The sequence below is a fragment of the Peromyscus maniculatus genome, chromosome 1 (genome assembly GCF_049852395.1).
Source record: "Peromyscus maniculatus bairdii isolate BWxNUB_F1_BW_parent chromosome 1, HU_Pman_BW_mat_3.1, whole genome shotgun sequence".
NCBI classification, from domain to species: Eukaryota; Metazoa; Chordata; class Mammalia; order Rodentia; family Cricetidae; genus Peromyscus; species Peromyscus maniculatus.
This window is the reverse complement of record NC_134852.1, coordinates 49224142-49230659: the sequence shown is the minus strand read 5'-3', so window position 1 is coordinate 49230659 and position 6518 is coordinate 49224142. Positions and strand designations below refer to the sequence as shown.

Here is a 6518-nt window from a genome sequence, read left to right as displayed (position 1 = left end):
TTGGTGACTCTTTTGAAATGTGATTTTCAAAAAAAACTTTTTTTTTTTTTTAAAATTTTTGTGATTATTTCACAAGGGCTCTGGTCTCACCTAAGGCTGGACACCTTTAGGATGAATTAAGATCTGAGTGGACTAGTAAGAGGTGGGGTCTGGTTGGAAATGGGTCACTGGGGCAGGGCTTCAAAGAGCATAATGTGTGTGTGTGTGTGTGTGTGTGTGTGTGTGTGTGTGTGTGTGTAGATGGTGAAGCCAGAGGGGAAAGTAGGGGGCCTTCCTTAATCACGTTCCACTTTATTAATTTTTTCTTAAAGATTTATTTTGCTATTTTTAATTACGTGAATGTGTATACCTGGATGAGTATGTACATAGGAGTGAAGGTACCTGTGGAAGCCAGAAGAGGGCGTTGACCCTGGAGCTGCAGTTACAGGTGATTGTCAGCTGCCTTCTGTGGGTGCTGGGAACTGAACTTGGGTCCTCTGGAAGAGCAATGCATGTGTTTAACTGCTGAGCCATCTCTCCAGCCCTCCTTACCTTTTTAAGACAAGGTCTCTCACTGAATGTGGAGCTCACTGATTTGGCCGGAGTGTCTAGACAATGAGGTTTGGGATCCTTTTCTCTCTGCAGAACCAATGCTGGAATTATAGGCATGATCGACTGTGCCTGGACCTTTCTATATGGATGCTGAGTCAGGTTCTCATATGTGCATGGCAAGCACTTTATTGACAGAGGTACCTCCCCAACCAAAGGGTCCTTCCTGGCTATCACTGTGGTTCCTGGCCACCACGAGGTGAGTCTCTGTGCCATCCCTCACGCTCCTCAGCATGATGCTCTCCCTCAGCACCCAAGAGCCTGTAAGCTATGGAGCCAAGTGACCATGCAAGGAAACCTCTTGTTTTCTGATGTTTTTGGAGGCCATAAGCAGAGGCAGAGTCTGGTGGATGGGATTCAGATCTGATCTCCAGCATGCAGGAGCTGTGTGACCCCGAGCAATCCCCTTTGTCTCTCTGCCCAAGCCTCTTCATGGGCAGAGTGAACCGGATGGCGAATCCTACCTCCTACAGTGCTCAGGGTTAGTGCTGTAGTCTGAAGGTCCCCATTCATGCTGGCTGCTGGAATGCTGGGGTACAGATGTACCCCCACAAATGGGGTACAAATGGCCTTCGAAACTGGAAGCTGTCCGTCTTTTGCTGTGTCTTTATCACAGCCTGCTGCCCATGCTCTTCAATACCATCTTGGGTCTGGTCTGCCTTCCTCCAACTGCCTTGGCTACCCTGGGCCACACACACAACTTGCCTTCTGTCTGCCACCTAGGAGAGAATCCATGGGGCACCAGCACGCTCATTTTCCTGGTGTCCCTGCCCATCCCCTTTTCAGCTTTTCAAGACTCTCCAGCCTTCCCCTCTAGGCCTCTCTTAGCCGCTGGCCTTTCCCATTTCTCCTTGACTGCATAGTTCAGAGTTCTAAGTGGACTCTGCAAACTCCTGTCTTTTAGAAGCATCATTGTTGATCTCCCCCTACAATACTTCCCTTACTCTGTATCCTCTTAAATGGGCCAGTGTTTGCTGGAGATTTGCCTGCATGTACCCTTTACATTCTTGCTCCTGCCCAACTCCAACTCACTGAGGCTGCTCCGCTCCTTTTCCTGGAAAGCCATGGGCTCTCTTAAAGCTGCAGCTACTGTCAGTCCCTCTCCTCTCCCTCTCCTCCTCCTCCCCTTCTTCCCCCCACTTCCCCGTTACTCCTCCATTTCTTTATAGTCTTCTCTTTCTCCCCCTCCTTCTTTTGGCCCACACAACCCATCTCTCTTGTCTCCCCTCTGCCGTGACACCCCCACCTTCCCCCGCTCTGATTTCCTTTCCTCCATCTGTCATTGGCAGCCTCGTTGCGGCTCAGCTTCTGTTTAGTGCCCAGATGTTGGCCTTGCTCTGGGTCTTCCTGTTGGGCCCACTTCTGCATCACTGTCCCATACGCTCACATTTAGTGCCCAGATGTTGGCCTTGCTCTGGATCTTCCTGTCAGGTCCACTACTACATCACTTTCCCATACACTCACATTCCTAAATTGGTTTTTAAAATATTCTTATACACACATACTTGTACATCCTTTATCTCCAGATAGGACCCCTGACCTGAGTTCTGGATTCCCACATGTAGCCTCCCTCCCAGAACCTTCTATAAACTTAAGGGCATCTTGCATCTCAGTGCAGCACAGACAAAACTTAAATTACTTATCTTCCCTTTAAACCTATTTCCCCTAATGTTCCTCACCCCAGAATGTGGCACCCATATAGAGAACTTTGTTACTCAGTCCTAAAATTTGGTCAGGATTCTTCTTAAAAAGAAGGTCTATGGGGCTAGAGAGATGACTCTGTGGTTAAGAGCACTGGCTGCTCATCTACAGAACTCAGGTTTGATTCTTGATACCCACATAGTGGTGCACAACCATCTGTCACTCCAGGGGATCCGATGATCTCTTCTGGCCTCCATGGGCACCCGGAACACACATGGTGTCACAGACATACATTGTAGGCAAAACACCCACATGCATAAAAATAATAACTAAAAAGGGAGATTTATAATATGATATTACTTTTTGTTGTTGTTGGTTTTTTGAGACAGGGTTTCTCTGTGTAGCCCTGGCTGTCCTGGAACTCACTCTGTAGACCAGGCTGGTCTTGAGCTCAGAGATGGCCTGCCTCTACCTCCCGAGTGATGGGATTCAAGGCATGCATCACCACCGCCTGGCGATTCATTATCTTATATGACTACCCCTCTAACTGTCTCAAGACACATCTGTATTTCAACATAAAACCCCCAGGTCTATGAAGCAGCTGCTCCCCATTTCCCTTCCTCTGCCCCTGGAAACTGCCTACCTGGGTTCTGTCTTTAGATATTTTGTAAGTCTGTCCTGATGGTCATATGGCTGAGAGCAGAAGTCAACTCTTTAAGTCATGTTTTATCGTGAGAGCCGCCATCTGAGGAGACAGTGGATTTTTATCCTTCAGACCCGTCTTCCCATCTTCCATCTCTTCTTTAGACAGCAGGCTAAATATCCAGGGAAGGGAAACAAAGGCAGTCAGCCATTTCAAGTTTAGTCTTGCCCCTCTGGTCAGGTGGTCAGTCTTGTCTCTGGGATTTCTGGAGCTGGTGCTTTTCTCCTTATGATCTCCCCTCTGGAGCAGGGGGTGGCTTACCATACACCACAGCCATAGAGTCTTACAGCTGTCCCGAGACAGTCATGTGGAAGTTATCTAGACTGAAAGTTAATGCAGAGCAGACAAACTGTTATCAGGTGTGTGTGTGTGAATGTGCTTGAGTGTACGTGTGTACGTGTGTACGTGTGTACGTGTGTGTGTGTGTGTGTGTGTGTGTGTGTGTCTTCCTTCCTACACAGTATTTTTAGTTGAGGTTTCTATTGTGATAAAACATCATGAGCAAAAGTAAATTGGGGAGGAAAGGGTTTATTTCAGCTTATAATTTATAGTCCATCATTAAGGGAAGTCTGGGCAAGAACTCAAGGCAGGAACCTGAAGGCAGGAGCTGATGCAGAGGACATGGAGGGGTGCTGCTTACTGGCTTGTTCTCATGGCTTGCTCAGCCTGCTTTCCTATAGAACCCAGGATAGTGCCTCTATAATTAGACACATGGGTGTATTGTTTTGAATACATGTCTTCACTTTTTTCAGATGTGTACCCAGAGGTGAAATTGCTGGTAGTTATAGATTCAACTTTTTTCAGTGTGAAAGCCCAATTTCACGTTCCCACTGGCAATGTCCAAGACTCCCAGCTTGTCTACATCTTCACCAAAGCTTATTGTTTAACAAGAATGCTTCAAATCATGGCTATCCCAGTGGGTGTGAAGTGATGCTGTTTGAATGTCTCTGATGACCAGTCATATGCATGTGTCCTTGGTCTCTTTTGGAGAAATACCTATTGAAAAGCCTTTGTCCGTTTAAAATCTCATTCTTCGTGTTTTCTTGTTGCCACGTTGCAAGAGTTCTTTATCTATCCTGAATATCAGAACTTCATCAAGGACGTGACTTGTGAATGTCTTGATGTGGGCGTTAGAACCTGGGTCCTCTGGAAGAGCTGTGTGTGCCAACAGCAGAGCCAGCTTTCTAGCCCCAAGTGATCTATTGAATAATCAAGTCACTAAAATAATCCCAAACTGCCGCTTGCATTAACTTCACAGCTCTGTGACAAAATATCCAAGGTGATTAACTTATTAAAAGAAAGATTTATTTGGTGATGGTTCTAGAGGTTCAGGGTCAAGACTGAGTGGCTCTGTTGTCTAGACCTGCAGATGCCGATGTTAAGGAGCTCGTGTTAGAGCAAATGGCTTCCTTCTAGAGCCAAGAGGCATATAGGCACAGAGAGGTGGGATCTTTCAGTCCCTTCAAGGGTGTGCCCTTCGTCACCTAACACTTCTGATAAGACACACCTCTTAAAGGTTCCGAAGCCCTTCCAAACTGCTACCCTGGGTACCAAGCTTTTCAAGGGACAGATCCAAACCATGGCACAATTCTCAACCTGAATTATGCTCTCACAGCCTTCAGGAGTTGCCTCAGGATATACCCTGTTCCAGCCTCTATCAACCTTACCCTCACCCCACTGTCCCCATACCCTGTTGTCTCCAATCTGGAAGATGTTTTGCTCCTTTCTTGTCTCTCGGCTTCTACTCTGTTGTGTTATGACCTGCTCTCTCCCCAGTAACCAGAACAACCTCTAAAAATGCACATCAGAATGTGTGTTTATCGGCTTTATTCTTTTCAGATTCCTTAATGTCACATCAAGGATAGAGTTAAAACTCAGTAGCATACCTTGCCTTCCTCTCCAGCCACATTATTTTGTCTACACCTCACCTCTGCTGCAGTTAAAAACCCCTCAAAGGCTTGTGTATTAAAGGTTTACTCCTTAACTTGGTGCTGGGAATTGAGGGACCATTAAGAGGTTGTTAGGCCACTAGAAGAGTCTTTTTGGCCACAAGGTGAACAGTTTTTGCTGTGTTACAGACCTCCTTTGTTATGCTTTGTATTTGGGGCTCTACACTGTGGGTCCCCCAACAACACTTGGTGGTTTGGTGTGTGTATATGTGCATGCATGTTCCCATGGGTGTGGGAACACATATACCTGTGTGTGTGTGTGTGTGTGTGTGTGTGTGTGTGTGTGTGTGTGTGTGTGTGTGTAGGCCCAAAGGAAGTTGGCATCAGGTATCTTCCTCAGTTGAACCTGAACCTCAGCTGGTATCATTCCCTGGGTCTTTGCTTCCCTCATGCTGGGATTACAGGTGGGCCATCACGTCCTCACAGCTTTTTATGTGGGTTCTGGGGATTTGAACTCCAGCCCTCACCCTCGCATCACAGCGACTTTCTTTGCTGAGCCATCTCCCAGTCTGACCTTTTCTCTTTGTAAGCTGGTCATCTTGGTTATTTGTTGTAGGACAGAAAGCTGGCAGACACCAGCCCTGCCCCCGCTCTTCAGTTCCTGCGGTGCAAGAACCGTACCTGTCTGGGAGCCTTGGGGAGTGCTTCCTCCCTTGTCTTGTGAGCCCCATCATCCTCATGAGTGGTGTTGTCTCGGAGAGAAGCTCATTAACAGTCAAGTTATTTACAGAGAGGTGAAACAAAGCAGATATCCTAAGGGGACACTCCATCCTGCAGGGAGGCTCCTTAAGCTCAGAAAGGAAGCAAATCGAAGGCTTCAGGAAGTCCCTGAAACTGACCACATTCACTAGATCCCTGCCTTCCAAAGCATGTATAAGTAGTAAAGACTTCTGGGAGATATTCTCAGACCACCTGATCTACCTGGAAAGGACACTCTCCAGCCTGATGAGCTCCCTGTAGGATGTGCACTGTGCTGAAGGTCCCCAGCCTTTGTGAGCTGTCATCCATGCTGGGTGGGCATTGGTGATACAGCCATCTTTGAGTCATTTCTGCTCCTGTAAGTGACTCCAAAGAAACTCACTGGGTCACCAAGTTGGACTTCAGTGGTATCCATACTTTTATCTGTTATAGGGTTTGTATTTGTGTGGTGGTAGGGGGTAGATATTGATTTTTATCTCCACAGGAATTATACTGTACAAAACTTAGGACTAAACATCCCTTTGCAAGGCACTTTCTCATCTACTTATTTAGGTTAGGCCCTCATGCCTCAAGGACCATCTCATGACTTTCTTTTCTCCTTTACAGTTGAAGGCACCTGGTCAATGCTTAACACTCCAGGCTAACAAGGCAGGTTAGGTCTCTGCCCTAGACTGCCAACAATCTAGCTTGGAAATTAGTAAATTTAGTAAAAATGAGTGAACATGATTGCTATGGCTTAGGTTCCCATGCTGGAAGCTTGATTTCCAATGTGGAGGTATTGATGTGGTGGGATCTTTACTATGTGGGTCATGAAGGCGCCACTCTTAGCAATGGGTTAATTTTGTCTCTCTAGAGCAGGATGTTATAAAGTGTGGGCAGCCACATTTTGACCTTTTCTGCTCATGACAACTCTCTGCATCTCAACCATGTTGTGATAC

The 6518-nt window shown here is 46.7% G+C and overlaps 1 long non-coding RNA gene across 1 annotated transcript in view; it reads right to left on the bottom strand.

Moving 5' to 3' along the window:
* Window positions 1-448: 448 nt before the first annotated feature.
* LOC143272019 (uncharacterized) overlaps window positions 449-6518 on the bottom strand; it is a 29949-nt gene continuing 23879 nt past the window's right edge. Inside the window, exons 2-3 of the long non-coding RNA XR_013049394.1 lie at window positions 2873-3044; window positions 449-1307 (exon numbers count right to left, since the gene is read on the bottom strand). This is a non-coding gene — a long non-coding RNA (uncharacterized LOC143272019). The remainder of the gene's footprint in view (window positions 1308-2872; window positions 3045-6518) is intronic.